Genomic DNA, 24,613 nt, shown 5'->3' with positions numbered 1-24,613 from the left:
TTTGGCCACTAGAAATTTTTAAATTATGCATGTGCCTTGAAACATATTTCTGTTGGACAGTGCTGCTCTAAAGTCTGTTATTCACACAGCAACCAGTGTTATCCTTTAAGATCTTGGTGATTATGTTCCTTCTCTGATCACAACTCTTTATTATTATTACTTTTCTTTTTCTTTTTTTTTGAGACAGAGTCTCACTCTGTCACCCAGACTGGAGTGCAGTGGCACAATCTCAGCTCACTGCAACCTCTGCCTCCCAGGTTCAAGCAATTCTCGTGTCTCAGCCTCTCAAGTAGCTGGGATTATAGGCGCGTGCCACCACACCTGGCTAATTTTTAAAATTTTTTGTATTTTTAGTAGAGATGGAGTTTTACCATGTTGGTCAGGCTGGTCTCCAACTCCTGACCTCAGGTGATCTGCCCTCCTCAGCCTCCCAAAGTGCTGGAATTACAGGCGTGAGCCACTGCTCCTGGCTACTTTTCTTATTTTATTTTATTTTTTTTTGAGACGGAGTCTCGCTCTGTCACCCAGGCTGGAGTGAAGTGGCCGGATCTCAGCTCACTGCAAGCTCCGCCTCCCGGGTTTACGCCATTCTCCTGCCTCAGCCTCCTGAGTAGCTGGGACTACAGGCGCCCGCCACCTCGCCGGCTAGTTTTTTGTATTTTTAGTAGAGACGGGGTTTCACCGTGTTAGCCAGGATGGTCTCGATCTCCTGACCTCGTGATCCGCCCGTCTCGGCCTCCCAAAGTGCTGGGATTACAGGCTTGAGCCACTGCGTCCGGCCTACTTTTCTTATTTTTAAGAGATGGAGGTCTCATTGTGTGGCCCAGGCTGGCATGCAGTGGCTATTCACAGGCATGATTATAGCACACTATAGCCCTGAACTCCTGGGCTCAAGTGATCCTCCTGTCTCAGCCTTCTGAGTGCCTGGTACTCAGGTGTGCACCGCCATGCCCATCTGCTCACAACCCTTTACAAGCTCCTGTCACACAAGATAAAAGCAAATTACTTACCATGGCCTTCAAGGCCCTTTGAGGGTGATTCACCCTCTTGCTTCCTTGCAGATCTTCCCTCCTACCGTGCGTGGCTAGCACATGCTCCTTTGTTCTAGCCACACTGTAACTCCTTAAACTTGCTAAGCTTATTTCCACCCCAGGGCCTTTGCTTGCTGTTCCCTTTGCAGGGAGTGATTTGCCAGCTCTCTATGTGTTCACTCTCTCACTTGATTCTGATTTCTGCTCACATGTCCCTTCCTCAGGGAGGCCTTTTCTGTCCATCATAGCCAAAACAAATGCCTCTGTATTCTCCAGTCCCTTGGGCAGAACGTCAACTCTCATGTAACATTACATACATGGCCTGGAGTTTCTCATCCTGTAGTCATGAAAATCCCGTTGGCACTTGGGAAGCTCTTAGAGATAACTAGTTCAATCCCCTCATTTTATGGAGGAGGAGATCGAGGTCTAGGGAAGGAAGAATCTTGCCCAAGTTCATAGGCATGGAAATAATAATAGCCAGCTACCATTTATTGAACATCTACTCTATGCTAGGGATTTCACATCCATTCTTTTGTTTATTCCCATTATTTTCTTAGTAGTCTCTGATTTTGCAGTTGAAGAAGCTGAGGCTCAGAGAGGTTAGGTGATTTGTCTGAAGTCACATAGCAGGAGGGCATAGACTGGGATTCGGACCCAGACCTGTTCGATACCAAAGGTGGTTGTTCCTCTGGCCTCTGTGGGTTCCCACATTCCAGGACCCAGTTCCTGCGTCTCAGGCCAGAAGATTTTCTATATTGGCTGCATCTCCTGTGGGATGCAGGCAGTGGATGAGAAGGGAAACGACAGCAAATAGAGGAAGCACAAGTGTCTGGCCTCAGTGTTGGGTGCACACAAAACAAATGGGAGAAGGAGGACAGGGGCTCCCTTACTCCTGCCCCAAGGCCCAGCAAGGCAGGCCCCCAGCAGCCTGGCTGTCTCCCTCCCTTGGGGGCTGGAGCTGCTTCTCCGCCTCTGCCCGCCTGATCAGGGCAGAGCTCGGCTTCATGTATTATTAATAGCACTGCCAGCCTTCCTGTTTTCACGCTGATAACCTGCAGGGGAGGGCTGATGGGAGGGAGGGAGCAAGGTGGTAAACCCTGGAGTTTCTAGGGTCCCTCCCCTGTCAGTAGAGCAGCTCTGCGGGGGTTGGCCCCAAGTCTCTGAAGTTGGTTTCTAGAACCTCCCCCATCCAAGCCCATGGGAAGGGACCAGGGCCTCCTAAAGGGAAATCACATGGGAGGTTGGAACGTGGGGTCTGGGAAGGGCCCTGCCACTCAATCCATCTGGGATACCAACGGCTCAAATCACCTTGGCCCTCCCCAGAGGCAGATGTGCCCATGTCTAGGGTACATGGGGCTCAGAGCTGAGGATCCAGGGGTGTGTGTGTTTGTGTGTGTGTTCATGTATGCACGTGTGAATGTACATGTGTGTGTGTGTGTGGTGTGTGTGTGTATTTGAGAGAGAAAGAGAGAGAGAGAGCACGAGAGAGTGAGCACTTGGCTCCCAAGGTCTGCTATGATAAGAGGTCTCTGAGATCCAGCCACACATGGACTTCAGGCCATATCTGAGCTGGCCTCTCCCTGCCCCCCATCCCACGCCTAATCTTTTTGCTTTCTAGAGCCCAACATGGGTGCCAAAGGCAGGTTACAGATGGAGCCACCCTGTCAGGGACTATGGTTGGGTGGGGTGGGGTGAGCCCCTTCCCTCCGGCCCATAGGCTAGAGATGGCTCTAGGGGACAACAGGTGCCAGGTGTGCATCTCTTTCCAACTTCTTGTTCAGTGACGTCATGTTGGTTGTTTGAAATTGGTCATGGTGGGAGGATTTATATTACATAAATCAGCAAATGCTACAAATCAGGGTTCTGCACCCCTAGTGCCAGTTGTTAACATTTAGTAGCACAGCTCTTGGACCAGTAATGGAAGGCTCTGCTGCATCTCATCTAGAACATGCCTATACAGTTTTTTTTTTTTTTTTGAGTCAAGGTCTGGCTCTATCACCCAGGGTGGAGGAATGCAGTGGTGCGATCTTGGCTCACTGCAACCTCCGCCTCCTGGGCTCAATCAATCTTCCCACCTCAGCCTCCTGAGAGGCTAGGACTACAGGTGTGCACCACCACACCCAGCTAATTTTTGTATTTTTTGTAGAGGTGGGATTTCGCCATGTTGCCCAGGCTGGTCTTGAACTCCTGGGCTCAAGTGATCCACCCATCTTGGACTCCCAAAATACTGGGATTGCAGGCATGAGCCACTGTGCTCGGCCACGCCTATGCTTTTTCTATCTTTTATCTCTTCCCTGACTGCTCCTGTGAAGTCTTTCCTCTCTTCCCTCTTGCTTCTTTTCTTTTCTTTTTTTGAGACGGAGTCTCACTCTGCTGCCCAGGCTGGAGTGCAGTGGTGTGGTCTCAGCTCACTGAAAGCTCCCCCTTCCAGGTTCATGCCATTCTCCCGCCTCAGCCTCCCAAGTAGCTGGGACTACAGGCACCCGCCACCTCGCCTGGCTAATTTTTCGTATTTTTAGTAGATGTGGGGTTTCACCGTGTTAGCCAGGATGGTCTCAATCTCCTGACCTCATGATCCGCCAGCCTCGGCCTCCCAAAGTGCTGGGAATACAGGTGTGAGCCACCACGCCTGGCCTTGCCTATTAATTTTCAATAGCGATAATAAGAGGAGTCATGATATTGGCTAACATTTCTTACATGCATGTTAATTATTTTCTGGGTCTGTTGGAAGAGCTTTACAAGATTCACTTCATACTTCACATCCAGTGAGTATTATTTCCAGTTTACAGATGAGGTAACTGAGGCACAGAGAGGTTAAGGAATACTGGAGGTCACACAGCTGGTAAATGGCAGAGCTGGGACCCAGCTGGGACCCCTATCTGGCTCCATGGCTGGTGCTGACAGATACTATGTTGTCCTTGCCTCCCTGCAAGGGCTGCATGTGGGTGCCTCCTACAAGTCTCTGTGGCTGTCCTGGTACTTGGGCCTCTGTGACTTCCTTTGTTGTCTCCCCAGAGCTATGCACTTGGAATTGTCCTTACTGGGCCCAGGTCTCTCCTGACCCCCCCAGACTGGGAGCTGCTTGAGCACAGTATCTGGGTGTGATTCTTCTGGTGCCTTCAGTACCTGGCCCAGGAACGAGTGCAGAGGGTGCTTGCTGAATGAACCGCTAGTGGGGGTAACCATGTGGCACAGCACCTGGCACCTGGCACACATGCCTGTGCACAATGCCCAGTAAGGGGCAGCTGTGCTTATTAGAGCCTGGGCTCCATTTTCCAGCACATTTTGATGAGTGCCTTTCATATGCCAGTCCCTGTTCCAGGAGCTGGGGTTTATCGTGGTAAATAAAACCGACGAAAACTTTGTTCTCTTGGACAAAGCTTATGTTCTGGTGGGGGAGACATCTAATAAACAAGATAAAGAATGAAAATATAAGGCATTTAGGGATATGTGCTCAGGGGAAAAATAAAGCAGGGAAGAGGCGAGAAAGTGTCCAGGGGCGGTTGAGATTTTGATGGGTTGGTCAGGAGCCTGTCGGACTTCACTGAGAAGGTGACAGTTAAGGAAGTGAGGGAGTGAGCTGTACCGTTTACTGGGGGAAGAACATTCTAGGCCGAGTGAAGATCCTGGGGTAGGAACTTGCTAGACATATTTGAGCAACATCAAGGGGGCCAGTGTGGTTGGAGCGGGCAGAACAGAGGAGAAAATTGGTCAAGGAGTTACTGGAGTCAAGAGAGGCAAGTGAGGGAAAGAAGGGGCTAGTGGAGTGGTGGTGTAGGGTGGGCATGGAGAGGGTTATGAAGAGGCAACAGCTTTTCCTTCTGCCCTATGAGAAGCAGGAGAGGGACAGCTTCGAGAGGAGGGAGCAAGAGAGGGCTCTGCTTTCTGTAGCCAAAAACAGTCCTGCAGCTCTTGACTGGGTCTTTGGCCCTTTGTAGACCCAGTTGCAATGCAGAATTGCCTCAATTTCCCCTCTAGACTCCTCTGTCAGCTGCTCCTCTGTCCTGGCCACAAGAAAGTCCTGCCCTAAGGGCACTGCTGGTCTGAAATGGCATCTTCCTTGTCCTTGGGTTTCTGCTGCCCTCTCTGCCTGCTCCTCACACCTTAGGGAATACTGACTCCATGGTCAGGCTTGTGAAGTGCTAACAGTGGACTGGCCACTCCTGGAGCTCCTGCTTTCCAGCCCCTTCCCTTCATGTTCCTGAGGTCCAGCCTCCAGGCACAATCTGCCCCAAGAAGAAGAATGCAGGAGAGACCCAGGGCCTGGAGAGGCTGGCAATGTAGGGATGAGGTGGCAAAAAGGAAAGAGATTGGGAAGGTTGTGAGTTCAGTGGGCACAGGGAGCCTGGGCAGAGGTCTCCTGCCCAGCAGGAGTCTAGGACTGTGGAGTGGAGGTGGTGCCAGGGCAGGTGATGTCTGGGCTGGGAGCATGGGGACTGGATTTATTTGTCCAATGCCACACCCCACCCCAGAGCCCTAAGTGCTCAGCATCATAAATAAAACTCACCTAATAAATCTCCCCTGTAAATTTTCTGCGTAGAATTTCATTACTTGTCTTGTTTCCAGTCATTAGGTTTTAGTCCAATTCAGAGTTGTCCCGATGGCTGTGTAAATCATGCCTGCACCCTGGGGAGCGTGAACTGCAGGGAGAAATCACGCCTGGGCCTGCAGGGGTGACAGCTCAAGCCTGAACAGCTGGACCCTGTGGGGAGTCGCTGCTTGCACTGAGCTCCTCCTATTCTCCTTGCCCTGGATGGGGAAGGAACTATCATTAACTGAGCACCTAACGAGTGCCAGGAACTTTATATACATCATCTTGAATCCTCACACCAGCCCCACAAACTAGGAATTACTATACCATCTTAAAGAATGGAACTGAGGCTTGAAGAGGGGAGGTCGTTTGCCCGAAGTTACACAGCTCAGCTGGTTTGTACCTCACACAGTCTGGCTTTGAGCTTAGGTTTATCTGGCTCCAAATCTACTGCATCTACTGCCTCCTAGTGTCATAGTTAGAAGAGACTAGAGAACTTCAGTGCCACCCCTTCCACAAGCATTCCTCGGTTACTAGCTAGAGTCATCCCCTCTGTTGTCTGTTCTCCTGTACTGACTTTGACCCACTTAGGAGGCTTTGCTCACATCCAGTGGCCTCCCATGACTCTCTCTACCTACTGTGTTTTCTGACACATGGCTCCTTGGGCCTTTGTACACTCATAATTATGCATCTAGTTCCAGGACTATTGAGTTCTTGTCTTTCTTCTTTTCTAAAGCATAAGCTCCGTGAGGGTAGTGGCTACACCTGCTTGACAAGCCAGTTTATTTCCAGGATCTAGTATAGTATACAGCACATAAAGGTGATGAATAAATTTTGTATCGAGTGACTGGATGGAATAATGAATGAATGAATGAATGTAGTCACACCAGGGAGGGGAAGGAGGAGATGTCAATATGGCCACGCCTCCTCTGTGCAGTTCAGTTACATTCCCAAAGCCCAGTGGAGGTCTGAGTGGGTAGGGAGGATTCTGGAACCTCATGCCGAGGCCCCAACTCAGTGCCAATCTTAGCTTTCACCTCAACGTCAACTTTTAGCCCTTGACCCAACTCAAACTCCAAACTTAGCCTCAACCCCTAATCCATTTCTAACTCTGATCTCAGCCTCCAGTCCAAACTCAACACCTGACCCCACCTCAGCTCCAACCTAATCACAGCCATAGCCCCACCCCTATTTCCATCTCAAAATCAGCTTCTGTCTCAGCCCCAACTTAAATACAGATCCAACTTCCACCTTAGCCCCCATTCCAGACCTCACCCCCAGCATCACTAGTCAAAAGCTGTGGCTCCTCCTCACCTGTGGGCAGGGAGCAACTATGGTCCTCAGATGTTGACTGTCCCAGAGGCCTGTCATTCTTCCCCCACCCCCGCCCCGTGCCTTACAGCTTGGAGACGGGAGGAGTCCTGCTGGCCTCTTGTGAGAACTCATAATAATTTTTCACATCTGTCTCATGGTTACAGTTCACAAACCACACCCACGTCCATCAGCCCACCGGATAGATCCTAACCGCTCAGGGAGAGGTCTGCATTTCTTTATGTTACACCAGCAGAAATGGAGGTTATTAAATGCTTTGGCTGGTTTGTGGTAAAGGGGGTGCTCTAAGCCAGCTTTTCTAAGTTTCATGCTGTCCCTAGTCTCCCTGACCTGGGCAGAAGAGGAGAGGGGCTCTTGGTTCTGTGTGTGTGGGTGTAACAGCAGGAACCCCTTGCCCCCAGCCCTCAGCACCCTTGGGTGGTCTCCACTAAGGGATGTGACAGAAACATTCTCCATGTTTCCCACCCTGAGCTCAGGAGAGCTTGTATCAGAGGGAGGTGAGTGATACAGGACCGGTGAAGTGTGTGGTGGGATTGAGGAGTGTCTGGTTAGGGGCCTGGCAGCAAACAGAATCCACTCCTAATGGTTTCTATGCAGAGACTGTGATGAATGGGCTACCTACAGAGCCTGGGTGGAGATTTTAGGAAGCAGCAAGAGAGGTGGGGCTCCAGGGACTAGCACCAGTCAGAAGCCCTTACCACCTCAAGGGCTGATGGGACGAGGGGAGGGAATGGTGTTGTGGAGGAAGGAATGCCTGGTGCACGCCGTAGTCATGGAGAAACACAGCCACTGCTAAAAATGTTGCCCAGGAGGGAGGGAGTGAGGAGGGAATCCCTGACCTCCCTCTTCCCCTTCCCTCCAACCTCTGCCGGTGCCTCCCACCAGCTGAACCCAACCAGGGGCACGCAGGCCAGGCAGTTCTCTGGGGTCACTCTCCTGGGGCACAGCGCAGGGCTGAGAAGGGCAGGGCATGAATCTGGGCCCCGGGATCAAATGGAGAATAAACAGCATGGGGAGAAAGCGAGAGCAAAGGGGCAGGTCTTCCAGGAGAGACAGACAGACAAAGAAAAAGCGAGGGAGGTGGAGAGTGTGTGAGAGAGGGAGTGAGAAAGGGCTCAGCCATTTGTCTGGGCAGGTCTGCAGAACTCAAATCCGGCTCATCTGCATCTCCTCAAATAAACTTCTGGGAAGTGAATGCCCGAAGCAGGCAGAGCACAGAGAAGTCAGCAAATATGTGCGTAGTGAATTCCAAGCCTTCTGTTCCCAGCTCCTGGGAGGGGCAGCAGTGCCTTGGGGTGTCCTGCCCCGTCTCCATTGGGTCCCCTGCCTGGCTGCTCTAACCCTGGGGAATGGCCTCCACTGTGGACTCATGGAAACAGGGAGAAGAATCTTTCATCCAGCAGGCCTGAGGGCCAGAGGAACATAAGGAACACTGAAGAGTGAGGCTGATACCCGGGGTTCGCACAAGCCTGCACACACATGATTCGACAGCCCTCACCCAGTGCCTCCGGGAGGCAAGCTGGGTGAGGATGTTGTTCCCATTTTAGAGATGAGGAAACAGGCTCATTGGGAAGGGACTTTCCCAAGGCTATATTATGAGTTAGTTGCAGAGCTTTGAATTTGGGCCCAGACTGAGCCTGAAACCTGACCTCACACTGAGCCCCAACCCCAGCCCCTGAACATGGTCCCTGAACATGGCTCAGTTTTTGCCCCAAAAGCATCTGGACCAGGAGGTTGGAGAGGCCTGGGATACTCCCTGAATACTTTTTTTTTTTTTTTTTTTTTTTTTGAGACGGAGTCTCGCTCTGTCACCCGGGCTGGAGTGCAGTGGCCGGATCTCAGCTCACTGCAAGCTCTGCCTCCCGGGTTTATGCCATTCTCCTGCCTCAGCCTCCCGAGTAGCTGGGACTACAGGTGCCCGAATACTTTCATACTAATTCTGCTATGGACAGATGCCTGGAATACCCCCGAGGCTTGGAAATTTTCCAAAGGAAACTTTTACTGAAGAAAGATCATCTTTATTTATGAAATAGTTATTCTGTGCTGGGTACCATGCTAAGCACTTTGCATGAATTATCTCATTTAATTCTCTGAACAATTTATAGGTTTGAAACTATCATTATCCTCGTTTTACAAATGAAGAAACTGGGGCTCTGGGAGTAACCTTTTCAGTATCTCACAGCTAGTACATAGTGGAGCTGGGATTCAAACTCAGGTCTCGATGCCTCTGTAGGATTTCACTGTTATGCTTCACTGCCTAACAGGGACCAGAAATTGTAGTTTTTCTTCTTCTCCTAAAAGCAACCATCCAGGTGCAGTGGCTCATGCCTATAATTCCAGCACTTTGGGAGGCAGAGGTGGGTGGATCATGAGGTCAGGAGTTCGAGACCAGCCTGGCCAACATAGTGAATCATGTCTTTACTAAAAATACAAAAATTAGCTGGGTGTGGTGGTGCACACCTGTAATCCCAGCTACTTGGGAGGCTGAGGCAGGAGAATCTCTTGAACCTGGGAGGTGGAAGTTGCAGTGAGCCGAGATTGTGCCTCTGCATTGCAACGTGGGTGACAGAGTGAGACTTTTCCCCCTTTGCCAAAAAAAAAAAAAAAAAAAAAAAAGCAAACATCTTACATATCCCTAACCAGGAGGAGCCACAAGTGGCCTTGATAGGCACAACTCCCAGGTCTTCCAGCCCTGGCCTGGGCCACACCTGGGCAAGGCCTAGCCAGGCTGTGATAGAGGAGATCAAAGAGTTTGGCCTTCCTCACCGTGGCCCAGGAGAAGGAGAGGAGATCCAAAGGATCTGTGGGCCATGGAAGGAATATCTTCGGTCTTGCACAGGACACAGCATCTGTACTCATTCTATACATAGGTACGGTCCACAAGGTGTGGGCATGCTCCACACTTGTGAGAGATGTCTGTCTGCCTGCGAAAAGAAGCTGCTGGATGCATGTAGGGAACTTCTCCCTATCTTCCCAGTGCTGTGCAGTGCTAGGCCTGTGAGAGATCAACCAAAGCCCCGGCTCAGAACTATGGGGAGAGGAGATAGGCAGACCTTCTTCCAGGAAGGTCTGGCTAGGGCTGTGCCCCCAGGGAGAGCCCAGTTTTCTTGCTGCCATCTATTCCCCCAAGCAGACCCTTCCTGGTTCTCCCTGTACATCAATAACTCTCCTCTTGTGTCCCATCCCTAAAGGTTCCCAGGAAGGAAGAGGGGACCCTGGATCCTGACCTTACAATCTGCGGATCATGAGGTGTGGAGATGCTGTGCCTGGGAGCCAGAGACATGGCATCTTCTTTGTGATTCGGGGCAAATCCCTTGGCCTCTCTGGTCTCCTTTCCTCCTATGCAAAGGGAGCTGGCTGGTTTCAGTGATCTCTGGGATTCCTTCACACGAATTTTCCCACTGACTCTCCAGCTCTGAGCCCTGAAGCTTCTCTTCAGCCTGTTCCTCCCCTCCCACCTCCAACTTCCGGGCAGAGGCTCTGGCCATGGTGCTGAAGGTGGCCATGGCCTCTGCAGGGTCTTGGAAGACTGGAGGTGAGCAGAGTACCCACCTCAGGACTTGTGAGGGCAGAGGAAAACTACCCTAATTAAGGATTTACCGTGTACCAAGCCCAGTGCTGTTCACTTTGCATGTATCACGTTGACTGATTACAGTGTCTCTTGGAGGAAGAGATTATCATGGGAAACTGTTTCAGGACTGTGGGTCCTACACCTTCCAGGAAGCAGAAGGCTGTTCTGACTTACTTAGGATTTCAAGTAGCCCTGGTTCCCAGAGATGGTCCTGGGACAATTAAGGGCAGCTGAGAAAACAGTGACATGTAGAAATGGTTGATAAAACTGTGAGGGAACGTCTGTTGACATTGATTCTGAGCCTGCGGCCAGAGATGAATGATTGAAGCACCAGGCTTGTTAAAGCGAGAGCACGTTTGATTTCTCTCCCCTGCACTGCATGCGATTTCGCTGGAGGGAAGTTAGCAATCAGCTAATTGACATTGAATTAACCATGAAACTCAGCCCGTGCCTTCTCTCTGAAGCGCTCTCCAGCAAGACTTTATCAAGGCTTTGAATTATTGATTATTACTTATAGCTCTGATGGGGTGATTTCCTTTTATTTGTTTTCACGTTGGGTGTCCTTCATAAGTGTCCCTGAGAGTGGGAGGCACCCAGATGCAGAGCTTTGCACCAGAAGAGCAGAGGAGAGAAGGTTAAGTCCAGGGAGGACAGGTCTGGACAGTCCATCCTGACTCAGAGAAATACATCTGTTATTTGTTAGGCCACGGAGCTTTTGTTTTGCATTTTTGCTGCTGTTACCGTAGCAAAGCTTAGCCTAATCTGACTAACAGGGACTCCGGAGGCCAGGTCCTTTCTGATACCCATGATGCCAAGCTTATAGGGTTTGAATGTGGCTGTGCTCCCTGCCCCTGCCATTCAAACTCTATCTGTAAGGATGCTTACTCGATGCCTACTGCAACTCCTTCAGATACAGGGATTCTTCCACAACATCCAAACCAAATGGTGTTCTCAACTCTGCTTGCATATTCCTGGGACAAGAGTACATGCTGTCCTGAGGCAGTAAAAGTGCTCAGCACCCACCGTCCCCTTGGCATCATCCATGTAACTTCCACTGGTTTGGGCTCTGTCCCATGGAGCCACACAGAGTCATTTTTTTTTGGTTTTTTTTTGTTCCCATGACAGCCTTATAAGAATCTGGAAAAAAAAAAAAAAAGAATCTGAAATTAGATATCCAAGGCCTCTTCTCTTCCAGGAAACATTTCAACTCTTCACAAGACTAAATTTCAGGTCTCCTCCCTAACTTGGTCTCTTCTTGTATTGGGAATCCAGTGTATCTGGGAGCCTCTGGAAATACAATACCTAGAACTAGATCTAACACTCCAGGTATGGCCTGGGAGTGATAGAGCTGAACAGACCCATCACCTTCTTCAGATTGGGTATTAGACCTTTAATGATGCAGCCTGACTGGGATGAATAGTTTGTTCTATGGCAGAAACACATACTATTTAGTGAATTCATGTGCTCCTATGTTTCCCAGCTTCCTTGTGGCCAGATGGGGCCATGTGACTAGTCTGGCCAGTGGCCTGTGAGCTGAAGTGATATGTGGACACTCTAGGATGAAACATTTAAGAGCTGCTGAGTGATGTTCCAGGCTTCTCTTCCTTGCTGTGGCGACCTGGAAGCCAAGTATTCCATATGGCATTGCTATAAGACACAAGCAACCTGGATTTCTGAATCACCACTGGAAAGGGAGACACCCTGAAGAGTTGCTGGACCCACAGTGAACTTTTTTACTTCCTTTTTTTTTTTTTGAGACAGAGTTTCACTCTTGTCCAGGCTGGAGTACAGTGGTGCAGTCTTGTACCAGGTTGCAGGCTCACTGCAACCTCCACCTTCCAGGTTCAAGCAATTCTCCTGCCTCAACCTCCCAAGTAGCTGGGATTACAGGTGCCCACCACCATACCCTGCTAATTTTTTGTGTTTAGTAGAGACAGGGTTTTACAGTGTTGGCCAGGCTGGTCTTGAACTCCTGACCTCAGGTGAACCACCCACCTTGGTCTCCCAAAGTGCTGGGATTACAGGTATGAGCCACTGCACCTGGCCCACAGTGAACTTTGTGTGAGCAGAAATAAACTTTTATGTATTAAGTCACTGAACTTTTTGTTGTAGTAGTTGCTGTTACTGTAGCACAGCCTTGCCAAACCTAACTGATAGGCCCAACACACTCCTCACTCACACTGGGCATTGATTCTATTTAATCACCTGTGTAGTGCCCCATGTTAAGCCCTGTCCCTCCCCAACTAGACTTTGCAGTGATTCTTATTTATGGCATTCAGCTCCATAAGGTTAGTGACCATGTATCTTTGTATCTCTCCCAGGGCCTAGTCTGCTGCACAGAGGATGTTAATATTTGTAGAGGAAGGGAGTAAGAAAAGGAACTTCTGAGTCCCATCAAGATAGAAGCAGAAAACATTCCCTAGGATATTTCTCTGGAATGAGGCAATATGGACTCAAATCTCTAGTTCCATCACTGAACAGCTGCAAGTCCCTTAGCCAGTTACTTATTCTCTCTGCGTTTCTGTCAAATAGTGGTAACAGTCCCAGTTTCTCAGAAGTTGAGGATGTAATCATATATTTTATAAAGCCTGGCTGGCACATTGTGTTGTAAAAAAATGTCAGATGTTGTCATTACCATCACCATCGTTGTGATCACTATCATCATCAGCAGTATCAGGGGATATTGTTGCCCATTACATCTAGGAGGGAAGCAGAGAAGAGAGTCATCCAGGAAGGGTCTCAGCCCCAAGGCAGTCCCAGGTGGAGGACTCGGCAGATGCAAGATCAAATAGATCCTCTCTGGTTCCTGGTCAGATATCCTGGGCCCAGCCCTGCAGCACTGTCCTCCAGAGGGTGCACACCTACCTAGGCCTCCTTCCCATTCCTCACTGGACTTTCACTCAACACACGTGTTTATCTTGAGGTGCAGCTTGTCACATGTGTCTGGCTGATTCCACCAGGACAACTCTGCTTGCTTCTGGCAGAAACCTGGATAAGACAATGGGATATTTGGGAGTCATGTCTCTCTGCTAACAGACATTCAGTGTGTAGAGGAGGGAGGGTGGCCTCTTCGAGGTGGACAGCACACATGGGCACATGTCATCTGAAGATTTTGAAAAATTTTTGTTTGTGTACCATACACAGTCCACCGTAGACACATGTCACTATGCAAGTGCACACCATTTTGGATGCCCAATGTCATTGTGGAAGAGAGGGAGCCTACATTTTTTGAGCACCTATTATGGGTAAGCTATAACTAATAGCAAAATTAATCCTCACAATTCCATGAGGTGGAGTTTATTACTCCCATTTGAGAAGTGAGAAAACTGAGGCCTAGACAGCGTTTGAACTGGGGACTTGAATCCAGGTTTGCCTGACTTCAAAGCCTGCCCCCTTTTATTTATTTATTTATGTGTTTGTTTGTTTATTTATTTATTTAATTAGACAGAGATGCACTATTGCCCAGGCTGGAGTGCAGTGGCATGATCTTGGCTCACTGCAAGCTCCGCCTCCCGGGTTCAAGCGATTCTCCTGCCTCAGCCTCCCGAGTAGCTGGGATTACAGGCACGTGCCACCACGCCCGGCTAATTTTTGTACATATACATATTTTTTGAGATGGAGTCTCGCTCTGTCACCTAGGCTGGAGTGCAGTAGCACGATCTCGGCTCACTGCAAGCTCCGCCTCCCAGGTTCATGCCATTTTCCTGCCTCAGCTTCTTGAGTAGCTGGACTACAGGCGCCGCCACCACACCCAGCTAATTTTTGTATTTTTAGTAGAGACGGGTTTTCCATGTTAGCCAGGATGGTCTCGATCTCCTGACCTCGTGATCTTCCCACCTCGGCCCCCCAAGTGCGGGATTACAGGCATCAGCCACCGCGCCTAGCCCTGCCCCTTTTTTTTTTTGTTTTTTTTTTTTTTTTTTTGAGACGGAGTCTTGCTCTGTCGCCGGGCTGGAGTGCAGTGGCCGATCTCTCACTGCAAGCTCCGCCTCCCGGGTTCACCATTTCCTGCCTCAGCCCCGAGTAGCTGGACTACAGACGCCCGCCACCTCGCCCGGCTAGTTTTTTGTATTTTTAGTAGAGACGGGGTTTCACAGTGTTCGCCAGGATGGTCTCGATCTCCTGACCTCGTGATCCGCCGCCTCGGCCCCCAAAGTGCTGGGATTACAGGCTGAGCCACCGCGCCCGCCCCTGCCCCCTTTTATTTGTTTATTATTTCTTTTTCCAGACAGTGGATAATTTTTTTTTTTTTTTTTTTTTTGAGATGGAGTCTCGTTTTGTCACCCAGGCTGGAATGCAATGGTGCAAACTCGGCTCACTGCAACCTCTGCTTCCCAGGTTCAAGTGATTCTCTTGCCTCAGCCTTCTGAGTAGCTGGGCCTACAGGCACCCACCACCATGCCTGGCTAATTTTTGTATTTTTAGTAGAGACAGGGTTTCACCATATTGGCCAGGCTGGTCTTGAACTCCTGACCTCAGGTGATCGATCTACCTGTTTTGGCCTCCCAAATCCCCTCCTGGGATTACAGGTGTGAGCCACTGTGCCCAGGTAGGTTTTATGTATTTTGGAGGACCCTCATCCAGAATCTCTTCAGACTTGTCTTTTTGGGTTTCTCTTCATTAAGCTTCACACTTCTCACTTGTTCAAATACTTATACTTTCGGTATAAGTCTTTCTTTCAAAACAATGGTTATAGGCTGTAACCAAATGATCCTAATTAGCTGCCTTGGCCACATTTTTATTTTTATTTTATTTTATTTTATTTTTTTGAGACGGAGTCTTGCTCTGTCGCCCAGGCTGGAGTGCAGTGACGCAATCTCAGCTCACTGCAAGTTCTGCCTCCTGGGTTCACACCATTCTCCTGCCTCAGCCTCCCGAGTAGCTGGGACTACAGGCGCCCGCCACCACGCCCGGCTAATTTTTTGTATTTTTGGTAGATATGGGGTTTCGCTGTGTTGGCCAGGATGGTCTTGATCTCCTGACCTTGTGATCCACCAGCCTCGGCCTCCCAAAGTGCTGGGATTACAGGCGTGAGTCACCGCGCCCCGCCCTTGGCCACATTTTTAATGTTTTCTAATAATTCCTGTTTCTGCAAGAAACAAATCTGAGCCATGGTCCTGCAGAAACTTGAAAATATCCTTCTTGGGCAGCAACTCACTGTGCAGCTGCTCCACGGCCCATATCCACTGTGGAATGGCCGCCGCCATCTGCCCCTGCTGCTTCCTCCTGTCTTCTTTTTAATACACCACCTACTCCCAAGACTTGTTCTCTGGCCTGATCTTCCACTGCTCTCCAACTTGACAAACGTACACTTTCCTGTCCTCCCTACAATACATATATATACACACACACATACACATATATACGTATATATGTATACATATATGTGTATATATATGTATATATATATTTTTGAGAGGGAGTCTCGCTCTGTCGCCCAGGCTGGAGTGCAGTGGCACCATCCCGGCTCACCACAATCTCCACCTCCCGGGTTCAAACAATTCTCCTGCCTCAGCCTCCCAAGTAGCTGGCATCACAGACACCCACCACCATGCCTGGCCAATTTCTGTATTTTTAGTAGAGACAGTATTTCACCACGTTGGCCAGGCTGGTTGAACTCCTTGCCTCAAGTGATCTGCCTGCCTTGGCCTCCCAAAGTGCTGGGATTACAGGCGTTAGCCACCATACCCGGCCTGATATTTTATAGTCACCAGGCATTGTAGTATGTTCTTAGCCTTCGTTTTCTCCCCTGAAAACAGTACCTATCTCTTGGGACTGTTGTGAGGATTGATTAATATCCACAGAATACTTAGCACACTGCCTGGCACAGAACTAGCATTGAGTGTTTGTTATTAATATAATAATGGCCAATATATATTGAGTACGGTGTTTATCAAATTCCATGGTGCTAAGTGCTTTATGCAGGACATCTAAATGCTCAAAACAATCCTTGCAGCAGGTGTTAGTACCCTCGTTTTCAATTGGGGAGATTGAGGCTTAAGAGAAGTTAAGTAGGCTAGGGGAGGTGGCTGGTGCCTGTGATTCCAGTACTTTGGGAGGCTGAGGTGGGAGGATCACTGGAACTCAGGAGTTCAAGACCAGCCTGGGAAACATAGTCAGATCCCATCTCTACAAAATAATAAAAATAAAAATAAAAATAGAGAGATTGAGAAAAGTTAAGTGAATTACTCAAGTTCACAAAGTAAGGAAAAGGCAGTGTAGGAATCTAAATTCTGATCATCTGACTCTAGAGGCTGTGCTGTGACTGCTCAGAACCAATAACTAATAATAATAATATAATAATCTAGAATAATCACTTCCATATATTGAGCAGTTATTATGTGTGAAGGCACAGCTCTTATCTATACCTGTATTTATATCTATGCCTCAGTTTTTAAAACTGTCCTCTCTGAGGCAGATTCTGTAATTGAATTTTTTTTTTTTTTTTTCTGAGACAGAGTTAAACTCAGTCACCCAGGCTGGAGTGCAGTGGTGCGATCTTGGCTCACTGTAACCTCTGCCTCCTGGGTTCAAGCAATTCTCCTGCCTCAGCCTCCAGAGTAGCTGGGATTATAGGTGTGCGCCACCATACCTTGCTAATTTTTTGTATTTTTAGTAGAGACGGGGTTTCACCATGTTGGCCAGGCTTGTCTCGAACTCCTGACCTCAGGTGATCCAACTGCCTTGGCCTCCCAAAGTGCTGGGATTACAGGCATGAGCCACCACACCTGGCCAATTAGGTGAATTTTTAACACATGAGACGGAGAGTAAGCAGGGCTAGGTAACTTACCCAAGATCTCAAGCTAGGGAAATGCAGTGTGGGGATGGGAACCCAGGCTGTTGACATGGATGGGACCACTGTACTATATCACCTTCAGAGCAGGGAAGATGTGTATATTATATATAATTTGAATGTGATGTAGAGCTTGGATTAAACCATTGTTTATGCAATACATATTGAAAACAAAAGGACTCACGATGTTGTAAGAGAAAGGGACACATAAAGATATACTAGGTGAAGGCTAACACTAAAGAAATAGAGGTCAAAATTGGTGGCCTTCCAATGGCTCCAGGTGACCTGAGCAGGCCATAACCAGTTTGATTCAGCTTGATCCAGTCTTGGCCAGCCCCACACATTGTGAGCTGGTGCCAACAGGTCTGGTTTGATTGGTGCCAGCTTGAATCAGTTAGATCTAGTTGCAGCCAGTTGGGACCAGCCTGAACTGGATTGACCTAGTGTAAGTCCTTTTGTGTCTTCAGGCTGACTTGCCTTTCAGTCTTAGAGTTTTGGGGCTCCCTGTGGAAACTCTTCTCTTGGACTCCTGGCTGGATGGCTTTGCTTGGGACACTAGTGAGGGGGAGAGTGTAAGTAAATTATTAACCTGACAGGATCCAGCCCTTGGACCCTTGGGAGTGTAACAGCTGAAAGACCCCAGCCAGTGAGCCCTGGCTTGGCTAACTCTGCAAAGTCCATCCTACTCAAATTCCCCTTCCAACGGTCCCTGTGGAATCCCCTGGCTGCTTGCCTTCCCCGCACCCTGTCCAGTCCCAGAAGTAGATTTTTCCTTCGTTTTCTTTTTGAAGGTGCAAACACAGGGAGTCCAAGTGAGCAGACCTAGAGTTATCCCTGAGCAGCGTGGCTTGTCTGGGATGTCAGGGCTGATGTGTGGGTGGTGCCCCCTGTGTTGGGTGACGGGTTGGTGTTGCTCACTTCATTTCTAGACCCCGACAAAGATGTGACTTGTACTACTACACTGACAATGTAATGAAGCATTGATGTGCATGGGGGCTGGAAGAGGAAGGTGGGCAGAAAGGGCAGGTGCTGGCTAATGGGATGCCACATCACATTATCATCCTGCAGGAACCATGCCCCATGCAGAGGATAACAAGGGCTGGAGGTAATGAGTGCCACACAGGCCTGAGGAATGCCCCCTGCCCTGCTGTGCGGACTGGACTCCCACCCTGGGGCTTGCTGCTCCATTCCCAGCTGGACTGGGTTGCAGGGAGCTGTGGGACTGATCAGACTCAGGAAGCGTTAGAAACCCAGCACCAGCTGTCTCCTGGAGGCTGAAAATCCCCTGGGACTGGCTACCTCCTCCTTTCTCGTTCGTGCCATGCCTAAGGTTATGAGGATGTTGGTTAGAGGACTGGGGATGGCCACCCAGTTGGAAGAAACCTGTCTAATGCACTTACCCACGGCCACAGGGAGATCAGTAGCTGGCCAGCCTATGCTCCTTTGAAATGCCTGTGGATACATGCTGCATAGACAGAGGGTAGTGCAGAGAGAGAGTGATCCTTTCTAGTGTGGTTTACAGCTCCCCCCGCTGTGGAAGGCAGACTGCTCCAGAGGACACCTGGTGGGGGCCAGGCCTAGTTCTCTCCCTTCTAGTTCTGGAGCAGAATGCCTGCCCCTTCTACCTGCTGTGAAGCAGGCCATGCCAGGGCTCCCAGCACTTCAGAGGATGCTTCTCATCGCCTCTGTGGGTCCCAGCTCTCCAGGTCCTGTGGAGGGACTGGGGCCACAAGGGAGTGGGCGATGGGCCTATGCCTGTTAATCAACCGGGGGTAGTCTTGGTGGACTGTGCCCTGAGGTCAAGGATGAACTCTTCCCCAGGGACTGACCGCCTTGGGGACCAGCTGAGTCTGGAAACAACTGTGCCCAGGGACTGACTGCCGACTGTGCCCTGGGGGTCCGACGATGCCCAGCAATCAGCTATATCCAGTCACTAACTGTGTCCATGGAATGACTATGCCCAGGAACCTGTTCTCAGAGACCCTTTGGGGGTTCACTGTGTCTGGTGCTCATCTGCACCTAGGACTGACTTTGCCCACTGTCACCATACCTGAGAACCAACTGGATCCAGACTCTACCTGTGCCCAAGAATGGATTATGCCCAGAGAGTGTCTGTGTGCCAGGAGACAGACTGTACACAGGACCGACTTTGCTTAAACACTGTTTCCAGGGACCAACTGTGTCCCGGGACTAGCATTTTCCAACAATCAACTATGTTCAAGGACAGCTGTACCTGGCAAACAGCTGAGCCCAGGCACTGGCCCTGCCGAGGGCTGGATGAGGCCCAAGGATAGATTCTATCCAGGGACCTGAGGGACCCTGGATCCAGGCCTGCTGTGCCCAGGGACCAGCTGTGTCAGGAAACAAGCTGTGCCCAGGGACTTTGGATAGGGGGAAGTTGGGGACAGAGACTCTCCCATGTGGACATAGAGTTGTGTGCCTGGCATACAGGCTGCCCAGCTGCGTGCCACACGCCTGATGTGAGTGCCTCTGGCAGCAGCTCTTATTCTGGGACAGTGGGAGGAGGGCCCCTTGCCCTTTGTGCAGGTACTCTCAGACTCCCTACGCATTTTGGCACCTAGTGAATAGGGAAGGAGAAAGAGCACACAGAGGGCTGGGCACCGAGGCTCAGGCCTGTAATCCCAGCATTTTGGGAGGCTGAGGTGCGTGGATCACTTGAGGCCAGGAGTTTGAAACCAGCCTGGCCAACGTGGTGAAACCTCATCTCTACAAAAAATACAAAAATTAGTCAGGTGTGGTGGCACATGCCTGTAATCCCAGCTACTCAGGAGGCTGAGGCACAAGAATCTCTTTTATCCGGGGATGGAGATTGCAGTGAGCCGAGATTGCACCACTGCACTCCAGTGTGGGTGACAGAATAAGAATCTGTCTCAAAAAATAAAAATAAAAAAAAAAGAAGCACACAGAGCTATTGAGCACCTGTCCTGTCATGTGTCAGCACATGCCTGGTCTTTTCTTCCCCATATGTCATTTTATCCCCGGGACTACCCCATGAGGCAGCAGTTAGCATCTTCATTTACAGATGGAAAAACTGAGGTTCACAGTGATGAAAGTTCTTTCCTGGTCTTTGTGACTCCAGAGCTCTTACCCGTAGTGAGGTCTGCCTATTTCCACACTGCACGTGGGTCTTTCTGAGTGGAGGGAGAGGCAGGGGCCTCCCAGCATCTTACAGAAGAGGAAGCTGAGGAAGGACCAGATCCCAGGCATCTGGTCTGCAATTGGTACACTAAACCTGTTCGTGCCAGTGGCCCTGACTTCTCAGGGAGAAGGGCACTTGGCAGGCCTGGTAGGAAGGGCTTCCTGGAGGCTGCATTCCTGGTTGCTGTCTTGGAGGCAGGAAGGCCAGGGTGTGGAGGCCGTCTGTCCCATCACAAGCCCCCTTTCATGATGCTCAACAAGGCTCCTTCAGAGGCCGGACTCGGCTGTGCAAACATGCACATCTGGGCTGTTGGCTGGAGCAGGGTGGCGGAACTCCCCCACAGCTGGCCAGCTGCTCCTGACCTTCTGGACAAAGGGAGCTTTGGCCCTGTGGGGGCTCCCGGGAACTTGGTGCTCTGGAGGGTATAGCCTCTACCCAGCCCTCCACGGGGGGCAGTCCTCTCTGGCTGCCGCCTGTCATTTTCATCATAACTGGAACTCTGCCTCTGACAGCATTTCCTGCTGAGGGCATGCCCTTTCCCTCCCTCGAGGGCCTGCACCCAGCCAGAACTGGGGAAAATAGAACAAAGGCTGCAGGCAGAAAGAAACTCAAGCTGCAGGCAAAGAAGCATCTGAGCAGCCATCCCAGTCTAATCCCCATACTCTTGGAGCTTTTAATTTCATGGAGGAGAAAAACACAACTCAGATAATCGCATGCACACACACACAATTGTGAATAACAACAGACTTTTTATGTAGTGTCCTTCAGGTTTTAGGCACTGGCTTGGTGCTTTACATATTTTAACTAATTTTGTCCTTACAACAACCCTATAATAGGGAGATACTATTATTATTCCCATTTTACACACCAGGCAGTTGAGACACAGAGAAATTAGGTGACTTACTCAGGCTTCCACAGCTAGTAAGTGGCAGAGCTAGGATCTGAAATTAGGAGATAGGCATTCTTTTTTTTTTTTTGAGACGGAGTCTTGCTCTGTTGCCCAAGCTGTAGTGCAGTGGTGCAATCTCAGCTCACTGCAACCTTCGCCTCCTAGGTTCAAGCAATTCTTCCTCAGCCTCCCGAGTAGCTGGGATTACAGGTGTGTACTACCACACCCAGCCAATTTTTCTGTGTTTTTAGTAGAGTCGGGATTTCACCATGTTGGTCAGACTGGTCTCAGACTCCTGACCTCAAATGATCCACCCACTTCGGCCTCCCAAAGTGCTGGGATTACAGGTATGAGCCACCGCCCCTGGGCACGGAAACATGTATTCTTAATGATGCACATTTGCAAACCACCATGAGGACAGTCTCAGGAGGAGCTTGGATGGGGAGTAGGGAAGCCACTGGGGAGGGCAATGGGATTCAAGCTCTGAGAAGATTACTCTGGCTTCTGGGTGGAGGGCAGATGGGGATCCAGACTGCAGGCTGTCAGAAGAGAACTGGTGAGAGATGACGGAGATGCAGCCTGGATTAGGGCAGGGGCAGTGGGCATGGGGAGAAGAGAGCAGGTTTGGGGAGATGTAGGGCCTAGAATGGCGGCACCTGGTGACTAAGGGGGTGTGGGAGGGAGCCTTAAGGTGGGGTTGAGGACTCCACCCTGTGTTTGGGAACTGAGCCAACCAGCTGTGTCTCAGGTGCTCTCTCCATCTGCCCGGCAAGCCCACCTCGACTCTCCTGCCTCCTGGGGGAAGAGGTGGCCTGGGGGGCATGTGGGAGGATTTCCATGTCTGCTGAGCCCCGGCTTCCTGGAGCATCTGTCAGGGTTCAGGGAGAGTAGGTCAGTGGTAAACGGAGGAAGTCCCGAACTTGGCTTCACACACAGATTTAAATCCTGACGACTCTGATGGGCTGTGAGACATTAGGGGAGTCAAGTATATCTCTGGACCTTAATTTCTTCTGAAATTTGGGAAATGATGCCTGCCTCACTGGGCCTACATATGACAATGAAATGGAAGTGGACCTTGAAGGTGAGGGTGGAGGAGCTCTTTGTTTTTGCTGTTCAATTGCATCATTTGAGGCTCCTTTCCTGCGTGGCGGGGGAGGTGGGCTGGTGGGAGGCTCAGAAGGTCTGGACGCCAGCCTCTAAGAGGTCACGGGATGGTGGACATCATCCCGTGATGGGCTTCGGTTTCCCGATCTGGGGTGTGAACCCCCGATGGGAGGCAGAACAGCTAAGGTGGTCCTGCCAGGCCAGTGGAGAGAGTGCTATTGCAAGAGTTAGGCACTGAGACAGAGCTGGCCAGAAAGAGCATCCCTCATTCATTCCAAGTTCACTCACTCCTTTAACAAATGTATCACTGAACACCTGCACAGTGTCAGGCCCTGTCCTAGGGGCTGCGATACAGTGGTAAAACAAGGCCATTCAGGTTCTGGCTTTCTAAAGCTCATTGTACAGTGGGGGCAACAGATAGTAAAAAAATTAACAAGGAGGATTGAAACAACAAAATGTTCTATGAAGACACAAAAGCCAAAATCCAAACCCCAGTGATGTAAGAGGGCGAGGGGGAGAAGGGCTCCTTCAGACAGGGTGGTCAGGGGCAGTCAGGGGAGGTCTCCCAGGGTGGTGACAGGTGAGCTGAGGCCTGGCTGATGAGAAGTTTAGGGGAAGAGCGGGCAAGCTCAGGTGACTAGTGAGGAAGGAGGAGTGTGACAGGAGAGGCATGGAGAGGTGAGAGAGAAGCTAGGTCAGGTGAGGCAGGAGAGAACGTGGTCATGCCAGGCTTTGCAGGCACTTCTAAGGAATGTAAACTGTGTTCTGAGAGCAATGGGAAGCCTTTGAAAGGTTTGAAGCAGGGCGTGATGTAGTCTGATCCACTGTCTGAATGACTCCGGCTGCTGTGCAGAGAATGGATTGAATGGTGGCAGGGACTGTGATGCTTGGCGACCTCTAACTGTGATGCCTGCCCCAGCCCTGCTGTGAGGATGCCCCACTCTGTCTGCTTAGGCCTTACTTGCCTTTCACACTCTCCCTAGCCCTCTTCTGGGCCAGGAGCTCCAGGTTGTGCCAGAGTCCCCAGAAAGCACCAAGAATCTAGAAGCAGAGGACTGACTGGCTGGCCTGGGGAAGGCTTGGCAACCCAAGTGCAGGTACAGTGGGCATGGGTGTGGGTGCCCTGCCTGCTTCCACCCTCCATGCAGGGCAGGTCCCCCACGCCCACCCCCACCCCTCATGGGGCTTTTGAATTAAAAAGTCTTAACTTTTTCTTTTAAATGGCAGCTCTGTGTACTGTACATGGTAATTAATACATTAGCATTTATGCAAAATACCATCACAGCCGGGCTGGTATGTCAGCTGCCTTCCTGAGCTGCAAAAATGTGAGCGCCCCAAGGTACCACAGACAGGCCTCCGCCCCTAGCAGACAGTTCCGTTTGACCTGCATCATTCACTAAGCTGTCTCGGGGAGCCTGTCTACATGCACACATCTGTGTGTGTTGGCCAATGTAAATGCTGCTGCTTGTGAGTGTCTGTGGTATGCATATGTGTCCTTGTGTGTGGATGCACATGTGCTGCTTGTGTCTCTACAAGCAGATACAAAGATGCCCTTGTACACAACACACGTGCTGCTTGTATAGACACGAGTGTTGTCTACGAGGGCACCCTTGTGTCTGTGTGTGTGCCTGTTTTGGTCTGGGCATGAGTGCATATGAGTCTATGGTTTTATATGTGTACATCTCAGAATGTGTGTATGTATACATTTCTTTTTTTTTTTTCTTCCAGGTTGAAGCAATTCTCCTGCCTCAGTCTCCCCAGTAGCTGGGATTACAAGCACCTGCCACCAAGCCTGGCTAATTTTTTTTATTTTTAGTAGAGACAGGGTTTCACCATGTTGGCCAGGCTGGTCTCGAACTCCTGACCTCAAATGATCCGCCCACCTTGGCCTCCCAAAGTGTTGGGATTACAGGCATGAGCCACCACGCCTACCCCGCCCGTGTATGTACATTTCTGTGTGCCTGTTGTGCTTGTCTGCTGGTCTATGTATTTGTGACTGGGTGTGTCTGTGTGTTTCTGTGCATCCATGTGGGCTGTGCATGCATGTGCATATGTGCATGAATATGGACGTTCATGTTCATATGTGTGTATCAGTGGCTGCTCACAAGTGAATGCTTCTGTGTGGGTCATTAGGCATGTCTGTGGGATCTGCTAGTTGTGTCTGCATCTGTGTGTCAGTATGACTGTGTGTGTCTCTGTATG

At 50.1% G+C, this 24,613-nt stretch overlaps 1 long non-coding RNA gene across 1 annotated transcript in view; it reads left to right on the top strand.

The window, feature by feature from the left end:
* LOC117092838 overlaps nucleotides 1-24,613 on the top strand; it is a 148,312-nt gene that overhangs the window by 19,673 nt on the left and 104,026 nt on the right. The gene's annotated exons all lie outside the window — the stretch shown is intronic.

The sequence above is a fragment of the Trachypithecus francoisi genome, unplaced genomic scaffold, assembly GCF_009764315.1.
Source record: "Trachypithecus francoisi isolate TF-2019V2 unplaced genomic scaffold, Tfra_2.0 Lachesis_group12, whole genome shotgun sequence".
Classification (NCBI taxonomy): domain Eukaryota; kingdom Metazoa; phylum Chordata; class Mammalia; order Primates; family Cercopithecidae; genus Trachypithecus; species Trachypithecus francoisi.
This window is presented reverse-complemented; position numbering and strand designations above follow the sequence as displayed.